Source organism: Strix uralensis, chromosome 10 (assembly GCF_047716275.1).
Source record: "Strix uralensis isolate ZFMK-TIS-50842 chromosome 10, bStrUra1, whole genome shotgun sequence".
NCBI lineage: Eukaryota > Metazoa > Chordata > Aves > Strigiformes > Strigidae > Strix > Strix uralensis.
This window is the reverse complement of record NC_133981.1, coordinates 15441709-15469542: the sequence shown is the minus strand read 5'-3', so window position 1 is coordinate 15469542 and position 27834 is coordinate 15441709. Positions and strand designations below refer to the sequence as shown.

The window sequence follows — 27834 nt, the reverse complement described above, 5'->3', positions numbered from 1 at the left end:
AGCATTCAACTGTCTCATACAACATCCTCATCTCTAAATTGGATTTGACAGATGGACCACTCGGTAGGTAAGAAATTGGCTGGTCACACTCAAAGAGTTGCGGTCAATGGCTCGATCTCCAAGTGGAGACAAGTGACAAGTGGCATTCCTCAGGAGCCAGTATTGGGACCGATGCTGTTTAACATCTTTGTCAGTGATGTGGACAGTGGGATTGAGTGCACCCTCAGCAAGCTCACCAATGACACTGGGCTCTGTGGTGCAGTTGACATGCTGGAGGGAAGGGATGTCATCTAGAGGGACCTGGACAGGCTTCAGAGGGCCCATGCAAACCTCCTGAAATTCAACAAGGCCAAGCACGAGGTCCTGCATGTGGGTTGGGGAAATCCCATGCACAAATACAGGTTGGGTGGAGAGCAGCCCTGCAGAGAAGGACTTGGGGGTGTTGGCTGACAAGAAGTTCAACATGAGCCATCAATGTGCACTCGCAGCCCAGAAAGCCAACCGTATCCTGGGCTGCATCAAAAGAAGCATGACCAGCAGGTCGAGGGAGGCGATTCTCTTTCTCTACTCCACTCTTGTGAGACCCCCCCTGCAGTGCTGTGTCCAGCTCTGGGGCCCCAATATAAGAAGGATACAGACGTGCTTGAGGGGGTCCAGAGGAGGCCACAAAGTTGATCAGGGGGCTGGAGCACCTCTCCTATGAAGACAGCCTGTGAGAGCTGAGGCTGTTCAGCCTGGAGAAAACAAGGCTCTGGGGAGACCTTATAGCAGCCTTCCAGTACTTAAAGAGGGCTACAGGAAAGCTGGGGAGGGACTTTTTACAAGGGCATGTAGTGATAGGACAAGGGGTAATGGCTTTAAACTGAAAGAGGGCAGATTTAGATTAGATCTAAGGAAGAAATTCTTTCCCATGAGGGTTGTAAGACACTGGCACAGGTTGCCCAGGGAAGCTGTGGCTGCCCCCTCCCTGGAAGGGTTCAAGGCCAGGTTGCATGGGGCTTTGAGCAACCTGGTCCAGTGGAAGGTGTCCCTGCCCATGGCAGGGTGTTGGAACTAGATGATCTTTAAGATCCCTTCCAACCCAAACCATTCTATGATGTGAAGCAGAAGTTAATTATTTCTGCCTAAACGTGAAAGTTTTGGGTGGTCTACCTTGTTAATTCAAAACTTGTTCTAGCAGATAACTGAATAATTAGGATTAATATACAGCTACAATCCCATCAAAACCAACTGAAATGGGAACATTTGTGGGTTAAAAAAGACAATACCGGAGCCTAACTCTTCTCATACTCATTATTCTGCAAATCTGGAGTAGCTTCATTGAAGCCTACAGAATAACACCACAAAGGAAAACAAGAGAGAAGGGGATCATATCCTCACATATAATTCAATCCCCAAGGCTCCACACAAACTAAAACCAAGTGAGTTTTAATTAAACACATCATATAGCTGAACTTCAGATATAGACTGTGAATCAGTGAAACTTCTATATTATCTGGATAGAGAAAATAGAGAAACTTATATAACCACTCTTAAATCCAGTGTTCAACAAAATATCATGTTTCCCTTCAAAGAAAAAAAAAATACATGTTATTCCTGAACGAGTGGGTCAGTCTGCATGAAGTACTAAAACAATATATTTTTTTTTAATTCCAGGTAGGAGGTAAGAAAATATTTTTAAAGTAAATATACTGTATTATTTAGGTAATTCCCAGAATTAAAACTAAAGAGTAATGTTCATACCCTTTATCTAGTCTATGCTATGGCAAAATAATTGGAGACTGACAGAAACAGCAGGGAAATCTTAGCAAATGTATCCACTTTCCAGTGCATAATAGCCATACAGCCTTTTAAAACCTATTATTTCCCCAGCAACACCTATATAGTCTGGGATACACGTACATTTGGCCACAAATTCTGCACCTAAGAGCAAGTCCATTCTTGTTCAAATAATATTTAGTACAGCTCTTCAGGGCATTTGAGACCCATTTTAGGCCCTTCCCAACTGCCAAAAAGCACAGAGAAAAAAGTGCAAAAAAAAAAATTATCATCAGCAATTATGATACAGTAAACACTATGCTCAAGCATAAAGATTGTTCCTCTGAATGAATCCGAAATACAAATTTAGGACTTTCCCCAACCCTTGCAAAAAGAAATAAAACTTACTTTTTTATGAATAATACATGTATTCTTGCATGCCCCGTGGTTGTACTATAGAAAACAAATGCAGAGTAACATATAGTACATCTGTTTCATATTTTCTCTTTCTGCTGTCATACTATTTCTCTCAACATTCAATAACACACTTCTGTTGACTCATAATAATTATTCTTAAACTGCATATGAAACACAGCCTACCTCTACCATCATTCCTAGCACATATTCCTCCCTCCCTCCTCATACAAATGTACAGTAAATTATTAAGTTAGCAAAACCAAAATTAAGACAAGAGAGACCAGGAGTTGTATTATCAAATACTTTATACTCCTTTACTTCCAGAAGCTTGTTTTTGCAAACACTCCTACGCTGCATTTCACAGGGAAAGTGATAGCAATAGAAAGAACATGACACTAACAGAAACAATAATTACAACTCATTTAAGCAAACCCTAACACTTGTTCAGGTCTGTACAAAGATACATTCTCCAACTGTATAGGCAACCTCAGGCACAAAAACCATGCTAAAATGTCTGTGAGGCAAAAAGCATGACAAGAGAGCTAGAAACAAGCACTGAGAAAAGAATGGTAAAGGAACTGAAACTGGAAAAATATCATTAACTGGCAAAAGGCACGTGAAGTGGGAAAAATAAATAGATAATCAGAAGAGATATTACCTATAGGGTGGACTTACAGATAGAAACTTACTGAGAAATAATAAACCTAGGGAGAAAGAATATGGCATGTGTGGAAAAGAGTTTGACCTACAAGGAGGCATAAAAAGACACAACCGGGGAAGCAAGATAAGAGCCAATACAGAGCAGTGAATACGCAAGTAGTCAAGATAGAAAATAACAAGTTTGAGCACAAAAATAATGGAGACACCCAATTTTTCTCACCTGCATACATACAGAACAGTCTAGGCAAAAGAGAAGATATAGAGAGAAACAGAAACCAATTAGTAATAATCTTTTGTGAATCTGATACTGGAAGTTGATGATCGCATCAAAAACTCAGCAATAAATATAACCAAAAAAATGTTAGTTTGCCAAAAATATATTTTCTCCAGTCTGTCCAAGAAAATCTAAATACTTCTTAGTGGCTGCCTTTTCCTATGGGCTTTATATCACGTTACACAATGGGGCACTGATTGGCAAATCTGACTACCACTTTGTTAAATAAATAAATGTTAAATAAAAATAATACAGTACTATTGTTGAAATGCCAATTTTAATTGCAATACTTCAGCCCTTTTTATTTCTTTGTGGAGCAGCTGGTAGTTTTGCTGGAAAGTGAAGGACTGGAGGTAGTTAGATTCAGCACATTGAAAATTGGCACTGGAAGTTGAAAATGTTCCATTTCAATTTTGTCACAGAGAAAGACAAATCTATGAATTAGATCATAATCTGTGAAGCTAAAGGAGCATTTAACTCTCAGACCACTTCACCATTATAGAGTCTGAATAGTTTCCTCTTGGGCCAATATATTATTAAACCTATTTTACAACATGCTGTAAATGCCGTAAATTAATAAACAACTCCATTTCTAACTTCTGAGGCACCCTTACCATTTCTTCACTGCTCTTGCTGCATAACCACAGAAATAACTGCATTTTAACAAAAAGCTAACACATGTATATTCAAAAAAAAAGAAAAAATATTCTCATCAGGAAGGCAATTTTAGGTACCTGTTGATAGAATACAGTATTACTTACAGGACAAAAAGGTTGTTTAGACATTCATTGATCCAACTGATATAATACTGATGCGATATCATATATCATACTTCATATTTTGATAGAACTAAAACATATGGTTTTCAGTAGACTGTTTTATGAATTGGACTGTTGACAAAGAATAAGCTTTCCAAATATGCCATTGGCACTACACTAAACTGAAATATTAAAGCAATTTCTCATATACTAAAACATAAAAATATCAATATGCTTCCTTGATGTATGAAAAGTACTTTATGTATAAAGAAACAGAGTATGCGTCTATACATCTTTAAACAGAACATACAATCCTACAAAATTGCTTCTATAGGATGATTCAGAATACCAATACAAAGGATAGCAGTAGAAAAGCTTTTAAAGGGAGATCTATAAACAAAAACTCCAATAAATATTTGAGTCTTGTACAGACAATTTTCCAAAAGATTTTAATTTTTACTGATAAAAGGAGAGGTGGGTCATACTTTCTCAGCATTATTCTAACAGCAAGTGAACAAGGCACTACTAATGTATAACATGCAATCAATTGGCAACTTCATTCCTTCTGGTTACTATACTGCTACGTTTTCATGACTGTGAAAGGTTAAGTGCTATAGAGTATGTATTGCATCACTTTTTCAAAACTTATGTTTTACTTGAGGATGGGATTTTTCAAGACCTTAAAAGAATTTCACAGCACAAATTCAACGGCTAAAGTTAGCAAGGACTGCTCCCTATTTCCCCAGGCATTTTTCACAATCTGCCTTCAAAGCACTAAGTACAACCTTGCACAAACTAATTTTAAAATGAACATTCTTCTCTATCTCAAGAAAAGATATATCAAAATACATTGCTTATGCCAACAGGGGCATTGTATGAGTAGCATTCACTCCACTTCAAGGAATAAAAAGCCAGGTCCTTCATACACTACTGCTTTCTTACTGTGTTTAGCATCAAGACTACGTTCACATTCCAGGTGTACTCAAAAGTTACCTACTATCTGCTATTAGATTTGAGTTTTTCTTTTACCAAGGCACAAGCAGCAGTTACAAAAGATATTTAAATATTACCAAAAAATCATGTTCACAATTTTTCAACTCTCATTTTTATTAGAATACATTTATAGCTTCATTAATATTTTTAAGCCACAGCCCTCATCCCTCAATGTACATTCATTCAGTAATGACAGACATGTTTTTCCTCAACCATACATTCATTTATGTCACCAACTTCAGTGCACAGTAAGAATGATCCAAATAGTCTCAGGCATACTAAATTCAGTTATAGGCATGCATCTAAAATATAGCATGGTATTCCCAATGAAACAATTCCATTGTTTAATTACATTTTTTAAAAATAAATGTTTCTGTAATCATATTATGAACATTTTTAAAGTAAGGTAACGGTTCAAAATGATCACTTAGTATTTATTGGATTTCAGATGGGTCCTATACTGCCAATTTTTGTGGTAAGATATTGCCTTCTTTTTGCCATGCCTCCACAACATCCAAAATATCTCAAAATTAGGCAGGCAGAAACCAGTCCTTCAGAAATTACACAAACCCTCAGTTGACATTCAGCTTCTGGCACAATGCCAGCCTGAACATGCTCCAGTAATACAGCGATGTCAGCAGCTGTAAGCTCTGGGCTCTTACCCACCATGCACAGTGCCTTTGCCAATGCAACGTCTCAGTGAGGAGAGACACCAGCAAAAGCAGCCAAGCATGCATGCGCTTCAGCAGCACAGCAGAGCTGGCAGCTGAAAGGTGACAAAAGTTGGGTGATAAAATTTCTTAGTTGTAGACATGACCTCACCCAATAGAAACTAGTTGGGACAATGAGATTTGACCCATCAAATACACACCTCTTTCTCCACCTAATGAAATGTCCGAATGAACATTCTAATATTACTCTAACATGTTGGAAAAAGTCAGTTATGCATTTTAAAGATATAAATCAAATTGCATTAATATTTTGTAAAAAGGAAGTTAAATTAGTATGTGAGATATAAAGTTAAATTTGCAGAAACAGGCCCTATTTCATGTTATAGAGGAAATTACTCTAGGGATTAATTTATGTTCATATTCACAACCATTTGTCTAATACAGTCATTAAAATCTGTTTTATGAATCACTGTTCTCATCTGGGCTAAAGCAATTAAGTACTCAAGACAGAACAGCAGGTGTGCTAGTGCTAATTAATATTCCCCTCAGGTGAGCCTCGAGTTTGCTTGTGTCTCCAGGACATCTGAGGCTGGCATTAATCAAGATAACTATGCTTTCCTGGCATCTCTCTGAAAGTACAAGGTAGGCATTTAGGATCAAGTTTCTTTTCATCAGTGTGTGCCCTCATGGTCTTTCCCTGCACTAGTACTGAGGTCAGATGTGATGCTACATTTACTTGTAACTAGCATTTTATCTAACCAACTGCAGTGCTTTCCATCTAATCCACAACATTAAAAAGTCATTAACAACATGATTTTAGCCATTTGAGTTAATCTGTTCAGGAATCTGACTACTTAACTGATTTGCTAAAAGACCAATTGGGTAAAATCTGATAATACATGAAAAAAATGTCCTATACCTATGGCACTTAAGAAAACAACTAAGAGCTAAGGAAAACCTCTTCGAGTTTGTAACGAATCCTGAAAAAGTAGTTCTGGCTGTTTCTATATTCAGCTACATTTTTCCTCCCTTCAAATGCCTGATTATCCCATTGATTCACTGACAAAACACTAACAGTAGATTTTTTTTAAAAAATATGGCTTGTTTGAATATTTTACTACTTCAGACTCTACCATAAGGTAGGCCAAGAAATTTCTCTTACACTGGGGAATAAAATTTACTCTCCCCATGAGTTTTTGGTGGGTTTGTTTCAGGTTTTTTTATAAACAACATTTCAAATGGGCTTCAGAAACAGTTTTATGTTTTCTAGTTATGCTATTGATGAATGTACTATATATAGTACATTTCACATTGTTTTAAATTTACTATGATAGTTTATTCTTACTGTTTATAAAACTCTATACTTGTATGCACAGGTAGAAAGTTGTACTAACAAAGAAATAGTTTCAAATCCTTTTCTGTTTTCTCTGTTAAATTACCAACCAGAAAATACTTAAGTATTATCATTTTTAAGTCTATAGATTTTGCTTTAGTTCATCAATTCAAAGTTTTCTCAGAGAAATCATGCAAATTTTAAAATAGAGAAAATTGAGTAAAATCCTTTAAATTCTTGTTTAAAAATGTAAAGCTACAGTTACAGTGTTGCGAGTCAAAATTTGATTTGTCTTTATAAAGAGTGCTTATCTGTAACTTCTTTTTTTCCCTAAACCACTCTGTTGGGTTTGCATGTGGCAGGGTTTTGGTAGTGGGGGAGGGGCTACAGGGGTGGCCCCTGTGAGAAGCTTCAAGGAGCTCCCCCAGCTCCAAGTCCGACCCACCTGGGGCCAAGGCCAAGCCAATTAGTCACAGTGATCAGCCTCTGTAATAATGTATTTAAGGAGTTGGAGTTGTGAAGAAAATACCTCTGCAAACACTGAGGTCCGTTGAAGAAAAGAAAGAAAATAGGGGGAGACTCACTGGAGCAGACTTCCCTGCAGCCCGTGGTGAGCAGGCAGGCTGCCCCCCCAACGGCCCATGGGGGTCACCGAGGCAGCAGATGCCGACCTGCAGCCCATGGAGAACCCCATGCTAGAGCAGGTGGCTGCACCTGAAGAAAGCCAGGACTCTGAGGGAAGCCCACATGGGAGCAGTCTGTTGCTGGGAGGATAGCAGCCTGTATAAAGGACCCACACTGGAAAAGTTCATGGAGGATTGTCTCCTGTGGGATGGACCCCACACTGGAGCAGGGGAAAAGTGTGAGGAGTTCTCCTCCTGAGGAGGAAGGAGCAGGTAATGAACTGACCACAACCTCCATTCCACATCCCCCTGCACAGCTGGGAGGTGGAGGAGGTAGAGAAATCAGGAGCAAAGCTGAGCCCAGGAAGAAGGGAGGGGTAGGGCAAAGGTGTTTTTAAGATGTGGTTGTATTTCTCACTATCCTACTCTGATTTGATTGGTAAATTAGTGGTGGTGGTATTCAAATTAAATTGATGTTCTTTCTCCCCAAATCTTTTGCCTGTGACCATAACTGGCAAGTCACCCTTCCTTGTCCTCATCCATATCCCCAAGACTTTTGTTGTGTTTCCTCCTCCTCATCCCACCGAGCACGGCTGCATGGTGCTCAATTGCCCTCTGGACTTAAACCATGACAGCCACAGTTAGGGTCATCTTTAACACACTCCAGTTACTTCTAAATGTAAACCTGGAAAGAAGAAACAGGGTCTTTGGATTAAGTTATTTCCTAACCCCAAGATATGCTTTTTAAGAATTACTTCAGATTGTATGTAGTTCAGATATTCTATCACATCAGATTTAATGTAGATTTAAACATGTTTGCATATTTAGATCCATGCATAATTCCACATATGCTGTTGTTACTGACAAGTTTAATTGCAGAGAAACTGTTCATTTTACAGGCTCCTTCAGAAGATGTCACAGGCCTGACTACTGCCATTGCTGTCCCAAAATGTTCACTGGTCTCTCCTAAGGAAGATGATTTTAGATCTGCACATTTCATAATGTGGATGCTGCTTTGTACACTTGATCAGTTCCAAAGACAATAGATCTGTATTTTTTTATAAAAATGTAAAACTCCTATCTTCACTTTCTGCAGCTGTTTGATACAGCAGCCACCCAAGCACAAATCACTACTTAGCACTCTTACACAAAATTTGAAAATCTTTAAAGTTTCAACAAAACAAGATCTTCCATCTCATAACAGTTTAGAGAATAAAAGAGGTATGTTACACAAGACGGGGCATGTGGGTGGAACCAAATAAAAAAACAAATCCCCCAGATTGCTAGTTTCCCTAATAAAGGAAGCAGTAGTCAGTCTTCAAACTACTTGTGCAACAAGGTATTTTTAGTCTCACAAAGAAGGATTCTGGAATTGCCAAAGGCTGACAACTATTTAATGGGAGCAAGGAGCAGTACAGATATCTAAGTCAAAATAGCCAATGTAAAACTGGATTTCAGCAGACATCTGAAAAGTGCTTCCATATTTCTATGATATCCTGAGAAGTGTCAGAAGACATATCTTATTATTTTGGTCCATTTCATTGCAAATAATGATATGTCACTCATACTGTAATTAACACATTCATGTTTCAGTTTACAAAACACAGTGGCTCACCATGAATAAGAACAGATATGCTGTAAGGGCTGTGAAAAGGCATCCAATATGTTAAACCAGCAGCTATTCCAGACCTTTTGAGTATTTATTTATTGATATTGATGGAATTCTCTTATCAAGAGGAAAGCTATGTATGCTCAGGCATAACTAAAAAGTTGGTAAAACAAAAATAGCTTTCATCTGATTAAGACTGAGAAAACGGAAGTAAAACATTCTTTTCCTATCAGTATATTGAAGATTTCAACATATGGTCTGTTCTTGCCACTATTTTTTGTTATGTTTCAGTGTCTAAAGAGAAAGTCATAACGGGTAACAGTAGCTCATTTATGGGAAAAGTTTCCAATTTTCTTGTTTCATGAACTTCCATTAGAAATAAGTGGCCATAAGTTGATATTTCAACTATATATTTTAAATTATATCCATTCATGTGTTGCCACTACTTGCTAAATATGCTGGTCAGAATCCTAGACAACAAGCTGCATACACATAGGTTTGCAACAGCTGGGTCTTGAACCTGACTGGAAAGAGAGGAATTACACATATTTTGTAGCTGGGTACTACTGAGCTACAAAACCTCCTAAGAAAACATCTGTGCTAAAAGGCATTTCTGCAGCTTTTATCCTAAAAGAGGAATGGGCAGACGGTCCTCTCTCCCTTCAAATTTTTGTTAATTTTGAGCGTTGTGGTCCTAAGGGTCCTATTGTGACCTTCGAGGAAAACAGCGCAAGGCATTCTTTGTCACAGTTTATAAAAACATAGCCATATGGTTAAAAATTCCCCCTACTACTCAGGTAAATGTGACCTGTATCTATCTGAGATTATACAGTGTAATAGCATATTCCATACTAATTATCGAGAGAACAGGTATACTTTTTATGTTGCTGATAAGGACACAATTCCATTAAGATATTAGGAAAAAAATGCCAATTATTTTATTGGGTTATTCATTACTAAAGCTTTTGAAGGAAAATGGGAGAAATGTAAAAGTCATTAGAGGAAATACAGTAAAGCTTTGCCACTGTGCAACCAAGAATGCAAATTTCACAGGACCAGAAAGAACATAATAAAAGGAACTATGCCTAATCTATTGCAGAGGTGTTCTGCTGACAATAGGAAGGGAATTCCTGGTCCCTTAACAGTTATTGATTAGGGATTCTTCACACAAGAATAAAGAAAAAAAAAATATATATTTATGTGTTGGGTGCCTAAAAAATAGAGTAGACCCATTAATTATTGTGCTAACCTAAATTCCTTTGTAAATTTTGGCTTCTATTACGTATCTGTATTTATAACCTGTATTTATATTTTGCAGATGCTATTTTATTTAAAAGAGACTATATGAACAAGGTTCTCTACATTATTTAAAAACAAATATAAAGTGAGCTTGGGGGTGGGGGGGTTAATATTACTTTTGAGTATATTTTACTCTTGATCCATGGAAAACTCAGGTACAAGGCGTAGGTCAGAAGAAAGCCAGCATAACTTGAATGTCGCTCAGGTAATGACATGTGCCAAGATGTGACCACAGATCGAGTATTAGTTGTCAAGGAATTTAGAGTACACTGTATCTGGGCTATTGAACATTTGGAGGCTTAAGTAACTAAAAGCATAAATAAACTCTGGTTTTTAACACTAAATGCTAAACTAAAATAGTGGACTATGAACGGTCTCCTAAAAGCAAAGAATCAAAGAGAACAAAACATTTCCCAGAATGTATGCCTTTTGATATAGTTAAACATAGGCCCATAGCTGAAGGCATATAGGGACAGCATGGAACTGTTTGTTTGAAGAGCAGCCTAATCAGTAAATGTATTTTAAGAGCATTAAATACTTTTTTCATAGCTTCTTTAGCTATTCTGTGAAAACACAGGTTTGATAATGATCAAAGTCATTAAAAATCAAATTAGTGATGAATATTGCATTTTCCAGTTCTTAATTACTTTACCAGCTATGCATTATGCACTCTTAAATGCAAATTTTCTTAGTGCTTCTGTTAATAGACGTTTTAATAAATATTCTGTTCCATTAATTTTTTGCAGGGTAGTTTATAACACAATTTCCCTTTCAGGTCTTGGTTTCTCATCCTCAGTTAAGAGAAACTTACTGGCCCAACTTTCTGAAGGGAGAATAATCTACTCACAGAATCACTCATCCAACATTAAGATTTTTTTTTTTAATTAAAATTAAAAGTGAACTAAAATCTAAATAAGCTTTTGAGGTTGCAGGAAAATTCATCTATTCCCCCTTTCTGTGCCCCATGCACAGAAGGGAAGGGACAGCCCACAACTCAGCAAATCCACAACTGTTCTAAGTCAACCTGGTTAATTAGATTTAAACAATAACTTGGCAAAGTGGCAGACATAGCTTAACAAGCACAGTATCCATCAATACGTCCATAGTCTAGCCAGAAGACTAAATGAAAGTCAAACGACATCTATGTTGAAATTAATATTTAGACTATAGCTCTGATGCCAAATAGGGCATATTATCGATGAAGTAAAGATATTTACATAATAGCCAGACTTCCTTACCTAGTCAAAACTAATCCTGTGATTCTGATTTGAGGAATTCCTCAACAGAACCTTTTCCCCCACGTGCATCCCACTTCTTCTGAAAGAAATGGTTGGCTGTCTGTTTTATAATCTCCATTTTCCCCTACTAGATGGCATCAGTGGCCACCACCTTTCCTTAATTTTATTACTGGTCCAGAATTGCCATTAAAGATTATTTTTTTTTAAATTAAAAAATTTATTGGGTTCACTACCAAGTGCACAGAGTTCAGAACTAGAACTGACAGACATTTTAGAAGGGGGGCGTGAAAGGGCATCTTTTCACACTTTCACTTTGAAGGCACTGAATTACTCTACAGAATTATTCCAGATCATCAGCTACAACTGGAAAAATGGAAATGAAATTAACAGTAAGGAATCAGATACACCAAGAAAAGTAGTATTTGTATTCCTTTAGGTACAATCACTGTTCATGTGTTCTACTGATACAAAACCTCCTGATTTATATTTTGGTAACCAATTACTATAAGGAGTTAAATTTTGAACTTTTAAATACAGGGTAATAGTAGTAAAAGATTAATGGGAATATATATTTAGCAAAATTTCTAGTAGTCTTAAAGGTCAGATTTGGGTTCAGTTTTCCTGATATTTAATCATGAAATCCCTTACAGCATAGCAAGAATCCATGCAACTAAAACAGTAAGAATCATCGTCTAAGCTGATGTAAGGCTGATGTGGTATTAAACACTAGAAAAATCAAATCCTCAGTCACTAAAGTATAAAAATACTTTTCTGTGATTGATGAAGGCAAATTAAGTGATTTGATGGCAGAGATCCATATTCAAAAGCAATGCAGGAATGAAAATCATATGCTTGGAAGCTATGAAACCTTTGACAATAGGGCTTCTGAACTGCAAGATTTACACTAGATCCAGCAGGCCAAACCCAAAAAAAGAGCATGTTTATTCAGTGAGTATTTCCAGCTGCCCACAGACAACAGAGCATGAACTTCTTTAGCTGCTGTACAGCTGTACCTTTTGTTTCTGGAATTAAGCCACCACAGTCCTCAGAAATACAGACATCTTCTAAAACATTTGTTTCTCAAATACTTCCTACAGCACAGCAAATTATTTTGAAGATATCTGTACAAAGAACTGAAACACTCCACTTTCAATAAGAAACATTACTAAGGCCTTTCAGTTTGCTGTGTCATTCAGGTTTTGCCTGGCTTAAAGGAAAATTTAAACTAAAATAGAATAGCACTACAGAAACCTGTAAGACTGTTCAGAATCACTTAACTCATTGCTTGAATACTATTCAATTCGAAGAGTAGACTGCTGAAGTAAAAGAAGTCACAAGAAAAATAGTAGAAAATTAAAAGATATTGAAAAAAAAACTACATCTCAATAACAGGTAGGGAGGTCAGGAGAATTGCTTCATATACAAGAATTATCAATTTGAAATGTGAAGTTCAACAATGTAGTTGTGCATAGGCAGAATTTTAAAATACAAGTACTGCAAATGTGCAGGTGTATACTTGTTCTTTATAGCATTTATCACAAATTGCTCTATTTTCCTTAAGATTCTTATCTGCCAGTTTGGTAAATGAGATTATAAACTGCAGAAGTGTGTACAGTTACCTACCTTTGCACACTATTATAAGTGATACTAGAATTGTTGAGCATTACTATGTAATGTGCCAAAGCCACTGCTGGGTTCTCCTGAATTCCCACCTTTTTTCTTCTTTCATTTGTTTTACATGAGTTCATGGAAGCATAAGTAAATTTTTCACTACAATCTCTTGAAATGCAAATTAATAGCTTATTTGAAATAAAGCTTCATCCAAATTTGGTATTACAGGAAATCCTCTCCTTTCTGAAACAACCTGAAGTTGTAATCTACCCAGTGTTTTACCTGCAGAGCAGCAGAGTTGTGATACACATTGGTCTAAAAATCAATGCACTTCTGGCTAAAATTTAATAGAAAAGCAACAGAAAGTGACTTTATAAAACAGTAGGTAAATTAACCATCCTGAATTATGAAGGTCTGTTTAATGGTATGGTCTGCACTGCTTCTAGGTATTGAACAGCTGCAAATGTATTGATCTAAAGTTCATTGCTTGCCTCTGCAAGTGACACAAGAATATCCACCTTCGCTGTTCTCCTATAATAACCATAGGAAATGCAAGATTCATGCACAAACACAGAACTACTTCTTAATCTCAAAAGGAAACTACTGATTTTGCTTGGGTTTTCCTGCTTCACATCTAAAGCCTGAATTTCAGAATAATTTTATAATGGAAATGTTCATCTGCTGCATACTGTTTAGAGCCTTAGTTAAACAATTACACTTCTTAGTATTCAAAACAAAAGAAAGGAACATCTCAAGCCATGGTTATTTTATATACCAGTTATTGCCTTTTTGAGTGTGGGGGTGGGGGGGGGTGGATGTCACTTTTTTTTAATTGGCTTTAATTAATACTGGTTTAGCTTTTCCAGAATTTTCATCAGAATCTTTTTTCCCTCATCTACAGCTTATAAATCTGTAGATTTTAAGTTTATCCAGCCAAAAAAAGTGAAGCTTGATTTCAGTATTTAAATAATCTGTGTATATCTGAAAGTTCATGCCATAAGCAGCAAGTTAAACAACTTGAACAGATACCATCTATTTTCTCATATTTCTTTATTAGAGAAGGTAAATTCACTCTGACTCAGAAGGAGGACTTGCTCCAGATTATCAGGAAAGGGATGTTCCTCCTTCCCGAATTGCAAAGGCAATGTAAACCCATTTTGATTGGACGACAGCTTGCCAATGGGAAAAAAGTACCACTTTTAAATTTGAACAATAGTTTACCAATTGTTATGCTCATTATAATGGCTTAGAAATAAAGTTCTCCATTATGTCCACATCCATGTTCCCAAATGATTGCTTGTTTCAGTTAAACTGATCCTGCAGCACAGCACTACGCTCCATGTACTCACTCATGGAGCACAGTTATATGGGGAATTGGAAACCTCACTTATTTTCATGGCTCTTCACACCTGAGCTTTTCATCCTCCCAGATGCGACTGATGCCCGGTACAGAAGGAAATATTGCTTTTAACGACCACACTATTCAAAGCATCATTGAAGAGGAAACACAGTTATTCTTTCGGTATTTAAATGCTTGAGCTTGTCAATCTGAGAAAAGTAGGTGAGTAGCCATGCTCTAGAGTGTGGAATTACTACCTCAAGATACTGCAGACTTTAAATTTAGGAGTCAAAGAAAATACATAGTCACAGCTGAACAGCACAACAGAAAAGGGCAGGGTAATACTGACTGTGTAAGATGTGTAAATGGTATAAATACGGAGTTTACACAAATTGACTCACTCTTCTTGATCACACAATCTTCCCAGTAGCCTTTTGTGAGCTGAAATAAAAACAAGAACAGCAGCAAACCCTGTTATGTTTTCCAGGATTTTCTACCATCTGGTAAAAATGAGTTAAGCAATAAAATGAGAGGAAGAGGATCAATACTTCATAACAAAATATATTTACTAGATTTTATTTGCATTAAAAACTGTGTTTCTGCACATTTTAGAATTCCTCATCTGTTAAGATAATTATTTAAAATGGATGATTACTTATTTCTAGGAAAAAAAAAAGAGGAAAATAAGTCTTTAAAGCTCAAAGAATTAAATTTGTTGTAGACACTATTAAGCCAAGATTAAAAAGAAAAAAAGAAAAACCACCCAAATGTTCTCGTGGTGGTAGGGAAAGACTGATCTTAATCAAGTCACTGAAAAAAACCCAACTCTTCAGATTATATCAAGATAGAATAAAAAAATATTTATGGACATTTGAAAATAAATTGTTCAGGGCAAACACCAAAGATGACATCAGAGCTAAAATGCAGAGCTAAAATACTGACCTGCCAAAGAGAATGTAATTTAACGGCAAATTGCCTTGTACACTGTAGTCATAAGAATATCAGTATTCACCATTTTCTCATGATGCTAGTATGCAAGTACAAAATACTTAAATTAGTCTAAATGTTATTCTATGCACCCATTGAGGTATGTCTGAAACAAAGACTGCAGTATAGTACAGATATTCAAGCATTCTTTAACGAAATTTCCTAAGTGCCAAAAGCAGTCAAACCTCAGTAGCAAAGAGGCTCAGCAGCAGAATCTGAGCTGCTGCCAGAATTTGAGATTCCACCTTCATCTCCTACTCTCGGCCACTTGACCCTCTACCTGCTTTACACCAACACATGACTAGATGTGAGCAGTCAGGGAAGTGATCCAGCTGAAAATTAACCCGGGGAAAAAAAAACCTAAGCATTTTGTCTCTACTGTAGCACATTATTCTGACATACAAATTCTAATAATAACTATTGGGAAAAGCATCAGGAGAACAATGTGCGAGATTGCTAGTTGGCACAAAAATAAAGTGACTTTTTCGGTGCTCTGTGACCCCTCCCACTAAGATCCAAAGTCCTGCAGAAAAAGAATGATAGCCAAGGTCAGAAGACATTAAACCACACACATTTGCCAACTTTCAGGTTTGGGTATTAAAATAGTGGGGAAACACAGTCACAACCCACAACGAGTAGAATTTGAAATAAATGAAACTTTCTCTAGACAAAACTCTGCAAGTTGGATCACCCATTCCTAATGGATGTCCAAAAGGTAGAAGAATGTCCTGAAAGCTATTAAGAGTAAGCCTTCATCAGAATGTAAAGAAATTCTACACACGATGGGAATTCTTTCAAAAGGGCATATATACAATGCGGAGTTTCACAAATTTTCAATTATCTAGCACCCACAGGAGGACTGAAAAAGTAACCCTGAAATAAACAATGCCAGCTGGACATGAACACCATTATTCAAAACTGGCAGATACATGCAGCAAATGCAGAGAAAGATTGGCGGAGAGGGGAGAAAGGCAGTGGGGAAAACACACCCACACAGAATAATAATAATGGAAGTTGGGACCAATTTGGTGTAAGGCAAAGATGCCTTCTTATTTCCAAACTACTTCTCTACTGTTTTGTAGGTTGTTTTTTTTAAATTGAGATATGTTAAAAATATCTGAAATATTAATAACACAACACTGTGTAACACAATTTACCATAAAATACTTAATAAATGTGGGAACAAGTTTTTTCATATATTTTACCGAGTTATTCCAAAAGCTTAGTTCAAGGATATCAAATAGAATAGATTCTAGCTCACATATTTGGAAACAAAATGACTCAACTGAACATATCTGGAAAGTGCAAAGATTTTGGAACCACAGGTTTTCAAATAGAGTTTCCAACTGGATCAAGTTACCAATTTCTTCTGAGACCACTGTGACATGAAAAAACAAACTCTCTAGTTGAAACAAGTATGGAAAAATATATTCCTAAAGATTATTTTGTTTTCTTGTAAATTTGCAAAATCTTCTTTCTGATATTCCATTCTATGCTTAGCCATTGATGGCACCAGTTCTCTACACACTGAAGCACTCCTTTATACAAAATCTGAGTTCTGAAAAGGATAATGCCCTACCTGTTTAACATAGAATCTTTATTACTGGTGGCTTGAATTCATGATTTACGGTTATAACTATATATTTAAGAAAACAAACTCTTCCGTTAAATATTATTTAGAAATAATTTTACTTGGACTTTGCCAGACCGGCACTGCTTGTTCATTTTGCAGTCCTGAAGTCAGGATAACGCAGTGTATTCAGGTGGAAAAGCCTATCATGAGTATTCTTGTGTAATTGCTCAAATTCTCATTCTGACAGCTCTCCCTTTTCAGTGGATGAACTGCCCAAACTGCATGAAGAATGCCTGGTTTTGCTTTCTTAAGTAACTTTTGTGCTTTCTACTCTATAGTTCCCTCCTCTCTTCCTTAAACCCACTAGGGAATCTGAAGACAAAAAAAAAATATCACTAGTGTAGGGAAAGTATTATATTATTCATACACAGTTATGCAGCTCATTCATTTCCACATTTTGACCAAACTAAGAATGTTATGTTTATAAGCAGAACAATAAACATACTAAAACAATAACAATATAAAATGAAAATGAATAAATTTTATCCACAAGAGGGTGATGGCCTTCTAAGCAGTTATTGTTAACCAATGATTAAAAATTATCCAAATCTCTCTTAAGTATCAGAAACTTCCTAGTAAACCCTATACTAGCATAAAACACAATGTCTTCCTGAACACAGATTTTGTAGGAAGAACTTCAGACTTCCAGAACACTGTAATCATTCCAGCAGTATATTGCAATTTTCATGGCAGTATTAACCATCTCCAGAAATATAAAAGGGCTGTGGTTTCATTTTGGTTTTTACAATCTATATCAAAACAAGTAAGACAATATACCGCGTAGCTAGATGTATTTATGTTAACATCAAACTCAGCACAAGCCTTTATTTTAAATAGCTTTTATGTAGGTAACACAGTCCAGATTCCAGAGAGCTGGGCTGACAAGTAGGTACATTTGCAGTGGCATGCGAAGTAATACAATTTTGGCTGTAGAATAAAGGGCAATTGGGAATTTTGGTTTCCCTCAAAAGTCAAAGAGATACAGCTTAGTTTCTATCATTTGGAACAGTAGAAACTTTTGACACAGGGAAGGAATTTAATACGATCATTGAATGGAAAACATTTGGAATATCCCAACATATGTATAATTTTTTATGTATATGTATCTATGTGTATAATTACATATATAAATAGACCAGTTGGCTTTTATCACAGACCTGTTGATTTCAGTGTTTTTCAAACTGTTTCAATCCAAACTTATTAATGCTTTAGTATAGCAAGATTTAAATCGCAACCCAGTATTTTACCTCCACCTTCTACTGTATCCAGCAGGAATACTGTATCATGATATTTAGGCATTTTTTCACTGAATTAGTTAAGAGCACTACACTTTATCAGTAACTATTAGCTATCTGGAGTTGACATCACACAGAACGAAAAAGTTCACACTAATAGGACTATTCTTTCAGACTTTCTACCTACAAATTGAAAGAGCTATGCATCAGTTTACACATAATTTAAAACAAAATACATAGGAAGTATTTAATTTTCAAAGCACAACTTCCTGCCTCTTTGTGTTGTTTTACTTTCAAGAAAACAGATTCTGCAGTGAAAATTGTACTCTGTACAATTAAATACTGTAGTCAGTTAAATGGAAAACCTGAGTCTGTGCAAAAAGCAGACCTTTTTTCAGGGCTTGCTGCTCCTCTGAAGCTGCATCCCAATGTGTGTTACGCTTTTTCTCTATAGTTTCTGCTGACCTTTGCTTTTCTTCTACAGAAATGTGATGTGGTAGAGACCTCATACTCTCATTTAATTATAGATGGAACTGGAATAGAGATTACCTTACAAGACCTCGGTGTTCTCTGAGTCTCTAACACTGAAATATTTACATTGATTTGCCTCAGGATTTTTCTTTTGGCAAAAACCATCATTTATTCATTTCCCTTCAGGGTTCGAAGAGCACTTCACATGAAACCTAACTGCCTTCTTTTCACATGTATTTTGTTAGCTTTGTATATCATCTTCAAACACCAAGAGTAAGAGCAATAACTATATTGTGGCAGATGCTTAAGGAAATTCAAAAAGTAAATAACATTTCCCCATCCCACAGGCCAAATATTCTAAGATTACTAAATTCAGAAGTTATTTGCTCCTGCTACAGGCAATCCAATCTGAACCAAAGTTATCCTCTATAAAGTATACCAAGGGCTCCTGAATGCTAATTTCTTTGCTAACTCAACTGACAGATATTCTAGCATTAAATTCAAGTAGCAAATAATATCTTGAAACTGACAGATTTTACAACTGACTCTCTGGCATCAGGGAAATACACAGTTCTATAATCAGGAATGCCAGACACCTTGAACAGAGCAAACGACAGGTAAAGTCAGAATCTGACCCTGCATGACATCAACAAACCGTAACTCCCAGACATGCAAAAATTCAGAAGAAAATTGAATCAGTGACTAACAGGTTAAGTCACCATCGTAACATTCCCTTCACCCTGACACAATCTGAAATGCATCTTAATAACACAGAAACATAACAGAAAAGATTAGAAAGTGTCATGCAAGTTTATGTTCAAATTATATAAATATATAAAACAAATAAAAATAATGCTTTGCAGCACAGCCAAAAGGGTTGTGTTTTTCAGAAACAGCCTAAAGGATGGAGTTCCCTATGGCAAGCTAATAGAATATGGCATTATCGACTGCCTGGTAGGTAAATTGGGGACAACTCTCAGAAAATTCAAGATGAAAAAACCAAAATGAGGGAAAATGTCTGAAATAGTAAAGACTAAAAATGTATAACGAGAAAGGAATGACTCATTTTTTTATTTTAATACTTCCTCCTCTTTCTCTCCCCCACTTCAGATGATGAAAAATTCTGAAGAGTCATTTCCAGCATTTTTTTCAATTAACTGTAAGGCCTCAAGGTTTAAAGACAGGAAGGAAGCCAGTTTACAGAAGCTAACAGAGAAGTAAAAATATTTTTTAAAAAAACACCCCATAAACTGCAAGCTCCATCTCAATCAGTGGAAAAGAAATTCACCAAGGATAATGTTTGATGTATTATGATGTATTATCTATGATACCTGTGAGAAACTGTATTATTCATGAGATTAAATGTTCAGTTAACTTCTTCAGGAGACTTTATTTATGCTTTGTAAACCTTGCTTTCAAAATAGTCTCCTGCATTACCAAATAGTTTACTATTTATGTGATGTATCCGATACCTCCCAATTCTAACAAAACTCAAAGCTGTTTATAAACAAATACAATTACCTTTCTCTTCGCCTTGTTGATGTCATTCTGACAGCATAAAGCACCTACTAGAATGTCTACTCTTGACTGATCCCTAATTTAAGGCAGGAGTCAGCAAAAAGCAGCAGCTGCCATGCTTGAGGTACAGCTTACCCGTAGGTACTGAAAGAATACCTTCAAGCAGGGCTTCAAGCCTAAAGCAAGGATAACTTAAAGGTAGTTTTATCCAACCTATTTCCTGCTATATCTACATTTTTTGAAGTGATCATCTCTGAGACCCTGCCAGGATCCTGGCTTCTGTACAAAGGGTTTTACCCACACAGCAACATAACAATCACTGTTGAACAGCAGAACAATGCTTCAAAGCACACCAGAATGGGGAACACAGAATGCAGCATCCATCTGAAGCTGCAAGTGAAATTTAACAAACAGAATTGAATTACTGAATTCAGCTAAAGCATCAACTAATAAACCTATAGGCTTTCAGAAAAATCCTCATGCAATACTTCAGGTTTAAGTTTTATGCAGCAGATGATCACCACCATTACAGGACAAAAAAAAAACCCAACAACCCACAACAGAAGCAGCAGCACTTTTTGCAGTATCTCAGGGATGTACCATCAAATGTTAGCTAAGGATATGAATATGTTCAAAACTGACGAGATCACAATTCTGAATCGTATAGCATTACACACTTCCAAACCCCTTTTATTGGAATGCTGTTTCTGCTATAGAGTCAATCCATCTTTCCTTAAAACATGACCGGTCTTGTTTATGCTTCTTTATAAAGAACACTGACACTCATTATTTGACACTCGTTCTAAGACTTCAAGGCACAATTGAAATAACTTCAGCAGTGGCATACTTGAGAATGACCTATACCCTGCATTTAAAAAAAAAAAAGTCACCAAAAAAGGTGACCTAACTGACTAAAGTAGGTATTTTGCTCATATTCTTTCAAGTTTAAATCACTTTTTCAACAACTTTTAATTTCTAACATGATGAATAAAGTACCTTTTGTCTGAAATATAATAGTGCTCCTTCAGATGACAGAATTTTACATAGTATATCCTAGAGACTAGAAGTCACGCTCCTTATCTTTTTCAAATACTGGAGGGAACAGAACATAAAATCAGTGTTTACTTTCCTCAGAGCTCTTTATATCTCCAAAATGCATTGTTACTATCCTTTCCAAATACCCATTAACATGGCCTATAATTTTCATATGGCTTAAACTATTAGTTTTGACTACATAATGTATATATGTTTATTATTATTATTAAATTGGAATACCACCAAAAAGCTTCAGTCATGACTAAACAACTACTTGCACACTTACAGGCACACATTCCCCTTATTCTTTTTCTAGCTCACTACTTACTAAGCTTTTTCAGATTGAAAAATCCCGTAAAAAAAAAAATCAACATAAAGTGGTGAAAAGCAACTACATTCCCCATTCACCCTTAAACACTTGAATTATTGCTTTCTCAAAATTTCCTTTGATATCTACAGCATTATGACAACCTCCTTATCTCTTTCCACCCCCCCACCACAGAGCTAGTAGCCTTTCCTCATCTTCAGTAACAGCAGCACAAAAGCCACCTCACACCCTTCTGGCACGGCTTATTCCCTCTGTTTCACACCACCTATATGCCATCACTTCTCAACAGAAGAATACTGCTATCTTAGGCTCCCCCCATTTGACAGAAATGTTTTTATTTTCAAATTAGAAAAAACAAAAATACTGATGTACTTTTGTTTCATTATACTTTCATCTTCAGATAATGAAGGTTTGCACTATAGTGAATGTTTCACCTATTCCACACATTTAAATGTTTAGACACTTTGTCTCATTTTAAAAAAAGAAATATTTTGCACTTACCTAAATTACTATCAATGTACATGAATTTAAATGAACAAAACGGTGAAAACATCCAAAATAAAGTTAAAATCAACAAGTATGCATGCAGCTCTTAAGACAGAAGTATTAAAAAAAGCTGAAGAAAGCAGGAAACAGTACAATGAAAACCAGAAAATAAGGTGAATGAATGTGCTGAACCTATTACCTTTAAAATACCTTAAAAAAGACTTTCACTGGTCATAAATTCTATATTATAAATTTGAGTTGAAAATATTTAAATTTATTACTTTTTCTTGAAAAGAGATATAGTTAGTAAAAAAACCACCACATAATGTTTTTGTTATTCTTATTGCATTAGTTTATTAATGTGATAACATACCTCAGGAAGCACAGTAAAACATGAACAAATCATTTCCATTTCTCAGGTTACTAGCTTTACCTTTTGTGTGTAACCTTGTACTTCACAAATATTTACAACAAGCTTCAAAATTTGTGGTGTTGCACACATGTACCCAGAGACAATGAAACAGGCTGAAACTCCTGAAACAGGCTGAAACAGGTAAAACTCCTCTGACCACCTCTGCTATTCAGGAACAGTGGGGGGCCACCTTTCCAACCAATTATCAAGTGTGTACTTTGATGCATATTAAGGAAGAAAATATCTATTTTGGAACTCAAACTGAAGACACAATTGCTGGCAGCTCTGCATATTCCACTAGGATCAAACCTCCAGAATGTCAATGAGCATAAACATCTCAAAAAAGATGAAGAATAGTCTCAGAAATGGACAGAGTGAGGAAATAACAGATCTTCAACTTCCTTTGACTTGCATTTAGAGGATGCCAGCAGGGTCTAAACAATGGACTGTCCAGTTTGGAAGCAGGCAGGGTTGATCCCAGCCATGAAAACCATTGGGCAAAGTTAAGAGGTGGTGAGCTTCTTTAAACATATATTATTAATAATAATAATGACTATATTAATACATTTTTCAACTATATAGTTTTACAAGTATATAAATAATTTATATCCTTTTTAATAATTTTTTTAACTCCACCAACTAGTTCCCAGATAAGCTAGCAAAGTTACAGCAAATTAAATTATAGCCCTTGCTTCCTGACTTTTACAAGGCACGAAGATGGCTAAAAGAGTGTGCTTTGCACGATGTGCAATGCATCTGAAAGCAAAATAAGTATATATGTCAGGTCTGGTTTGGGGGTTTTTTGTAGAATGCATACATTAGCCTGATCAAAGTTTTTCTAGGAATATACTTTAACACAAAGAAGGGAAACATCATTTCAGAATATATCTTAGTGTATTTTCTTCTACTGTTCTACTTAGATACTTGTCGTGAATCAAAGTAAAAATGAAAATCATGTGAAATAACTTTGAGTAGCTACTTGCAGTTCTGAATTCATGAATACGCGTACCCTTATCTACTGATTATTTTATCAGCTCTATTCTGTTAATTGCAGCATATGAGAGTTATTCATATTGCTAGAGATATATAAAAATTATTTCAAGAAATAGTTTTGTATTCAAAACTTTGAGCCTCTCAGAGGAACTGTTCACTATCCTTTTTATCCTTTCTCTTCATCTCAATCAGTACCAAACTCCTGCATTATCAGGACAGGAACTAAACTTCAAAAGATCAAAATTTATAATATGTTTTCAAAGAACACATTAAGCAAAATAAAATTACCTGGTTTTCTGTAAGAAAAAAAAAAAGGATCAAGCTCACCATTTATTTCCAACAACATATAACCATATCATGAATGAAAGAAAGCCACTGTTCATTGCACACAGTGGTTCATTTTGTATTAATTATGTAGTATTAAATAATGACATTTATAAGTAGGTAAAGGGGGCATTATTTTGTGCAATTGATTTTACAGTTTATTGCTAAAATGTCACAGTAAATCTAATTCAGTTATTGCAATGTCATAAAAGCAGCATGTCAACTGATAAACATTAATATGTTGCCTTAGAACCAGCCAATCCAAATGGATAAGCTAGGTCTCCCTCTTTTATGACAGACAGGCAACAATCCTGGGAATGAATACTGCTGAATAATTTCTTGTATTCTCCCAGTTCTTTCTACCTCACAGTCTTCTGCTCTCCACTGAAACCTTCTACATTAACTCTTGCTTGAATGTGTTACATAGAAGATTAGAGAGAATAACTATATAGAAGATTAGAGAGAATAACTATATAGAAGATTAGAGAGAATAACCTGGAAAAAAAAATGCAAAATCTCTGAGACATTGCAAATGGATGATTCCAAGATGAAGAACAACTTTAAATATATAAAAACACTTAGAGTACTTCCTGTCCCTACATATATAATCAATCCACATATAGAATAATACTAATTGTGCTGTGAGAAAATACGTCACAAAGAATATGAAGAATAGAAAGACAAGACAACTAACTTTGGGTTGTAATAACAAAGAACTAGTGCTCAAAGCATACATTTTCAAAAGTAAAATAATCTTCAGAAGAAAATTAGGAATGTCCAAGTTACTGTCCAGAAACTTCTTCATGGGTCTCCCTTTGCTTTCATACAGGTTTAATTTTTATCAGTTTTCTGTTGAAACATATCCTACTCTTTCAGACTATTTCTTCAATTTGTCAAATTTGTTTTCATTCATAATCCTATTTTCCAGCATGTTTTTAACCCTTCCCAGCTTGACATTATCTGGGTGTATAACCATATCCATCATTAAGAACACTGATGAAAGCCTCAAACAAATGACAGATCCCTACCAAATCCTATGAGACATCTTTTCCATTTCACCATGAATCATTGATAATCACACTTTGACGCAGTCTTCCAATCAGATAGGCATCCATATAATAGCAATTTCATCTCATATGCTTCCCACCAGCTTGCTAATAAAAATCTTCTGAGATAATGTAAAAAGTTTTCCTAATGTCAATGTTACTACTGTTTTTCCTTTATGCATAAAGCCTGTTTTCCTGTCATCTAAGAAAATCAGACTTGTTTGACATTATTCTTGACAAATCCATATTGAGTGTTAGTCCTTTTTTTTATATTTTCACCTATACTCCTTATATTTTAGAACTAGTTAATGATTTTTTAAAAATACAATTAGTACATTTGACAAATAACTGTGATTGTCCGTAACAGTATTTTTCCAGGAAAACATCAAACTTATGATTCACTCATTTCTCTCCTTTTTTTTTTTTTTCTTTTTGGCAGGCAGCTAGATTTGCCCTTCTCCAGTCTCCTGGGAGTTCCCAAAGTTGGCTGTGAGACTAAGAGCCCCATTCAGGGTCGATTTCATCATGCACAGCCAATCTGAAAACAGTTTTTAGTGTTTTAATAAGAGACATCTCAGCTTTTACGAAAGGAACATTTATAAGCCAGTAACCCTCAGACACTCAGGGAGAGGTCTATCACTTTTTAGTGTAGATGGGATAGATCGCATCAATTTTTTGTCTTTAAAATTATAGCTTTTTGATAATTGAAATTAGTTACTGGAAAGAATCAATAACCATGTGGGTAAGACTGACAAACCAGCTCGCACAGCCAGCTTGGACTTCCAAAGCCATTCCATCAGAAAGGCTCCTCTCCAAATGCTCACAAGAAAACTAAACAGCAACTAGATACAAGGGATGGTCCTTTCATACATAAATATTTGATTACAAGAGAGGAAATAGCAGAAACACATGGTCAAGTCATAAAACCAACAGAAGGCCCCTGTGGAGTTTTGCTGGAACCTGTGGCTGGACTTTGTGCTGTCTGACATATACTAAGCAACCCAGAGAACAGGGTGAACAGTAAGATGACTAATTTTCCTCATGACATTAGGTTATTCAGGGCAGTAAAGACAAAAGCCAAATGCAAAGAAGGATTTTATAAGACTAAGCAAATAGGCAAAGGCTGGCAGATGAAATTCAGGGAGATAAATGTGAAGTTATACACATGTGAAAGTAATCCTATCTTCATGCGTAACAAGCTGGGATCTAAACTGATTATAAACACTGGTGAGAATCTTCAGCTGTGATAAATATGTACATTAAAATATTAGCTCAGTATTCAGTAGCAGTAAAAAAAAAAAGTCATCCAAAGCTAGAAAGATCATGCAAGTTGAGTGTTGGGAATTGTTGGGAGAGACGTACAGAATAAAAGGGCAAACACTTTAACATCAATGCATAACCCATTTTACACCTGTATTAGGAAAAACGTGAGCTGTTTTGGTCTCCTCACCTCAAAAAAAGAAAAGTAAATAGTTCTGAAAAAGAAATGTTGCAGTTTCATGAAAGGAACTATCACACATGCTAAGATTCTCCTGTCTGGAAAAGAGCCGAGGGAGGCATGTGATGATGGTGTCCTACAAAATCACAGGTGGCACTGAGACAGGCACCAGACATCAACTATTTCATGCTTCTTCCAGTACAACGAACAAGAAATCCTAGCAAAAGCAGACAAAGCCTAGTGCAAAAACAAACGAAAAGCAGTGGTTCTTCAAAGAAAAGTCCACTGAGAGCTAAGCACACAGAAACTATAGCTGGATCATAAAGAGTATGCAGTGCAGATATCACCGTATACTAGATCTAGTCTATGAACTTTTGGACATTGTTAGCAATGGAATACTGAGCTACCCAGACTTTACATTATTTTATTATTGAGTAAGGATTTATGTTAAATATATAGATAGGGTAATTTTTTTTTCTTTTGTTAGGTTCACCCTTACAAGAAAATAAGAGCACTTGATAAAAATAAAAAGCTATAATATTCTATGAGATGAATGAATAGGATGACTCATAACAGAGTTACTAATTTACTTTCCCCTCAAGATGTGGAAATACCTTTTAGAAAAAAAACAAACGCAAAACCACTTCAGTGGGTGACAAAGTCTCTAAATACCAGATTCAGATTTCAAATGCCAATACAAGATATTACTGTGACACTTCTGTAAGAAAAGCTACCAAAACAGAGTGTATTAGAATATTCCTCCTACTGCTAAGGTGACACTATCACAATTAGAATGTCTAACCAATAAAGCTTTGGAATAGCAGAACCTCCACCAAACATGTTTTTGATACCATTGGTTCTAGCAGCATCCTAGTGCACCTACTATAAATATTCAGTAACTGTCAGTCTGGATACACAAATTACACAGAAAATAATAAATTAATTCACTACACTGAATTCCTGATCAAGACCCAGTCAGTTTCCCACTGAAGTAACTGGTATCAGGCTTGTTAGTTTCATAGATATTTAGGTCCACGACACACCTAAGAGGTGGAAAGTTTGGTGAGAAGTACTGCTGATCACTAACTCAGAAGTAAATTAAAAATTTCAGTTGTTGCTGCCTGCCAGCAAAGTTTAGATTGGGAATCTGGAAGTGAGAGAAACACAGGATTGTGTTTTTGTCTGGGGAAAGTTAACAGATGGTCTAAAAAGGAGCAGCTTTAAAATAAGACCAGCAGCCAAAAAGTGTGTGGAGACAGCAATACAAGAATTTTTTGATCTATTCTGTGCCACTGTTTTGTACAGCTTTGTGAAATAGCATAGAGTCTCAAAGCTTGACCTTATA

General features: G+C 35.9%; 1 protein-coding gene across 7 annotated transcripts in view; it reads right to left on the bottom strand.

The window, feature by feature from the left end:
• ERC2 (ELKS/RAB6-interacting/CAST family member 2) overlaps positions 1–27834 on the bottom strand; it is a 529850-nt gene that overhangs the window by 482306 nt on the left and 19710 nt on the right. The window lies entirely within an intron of this gene.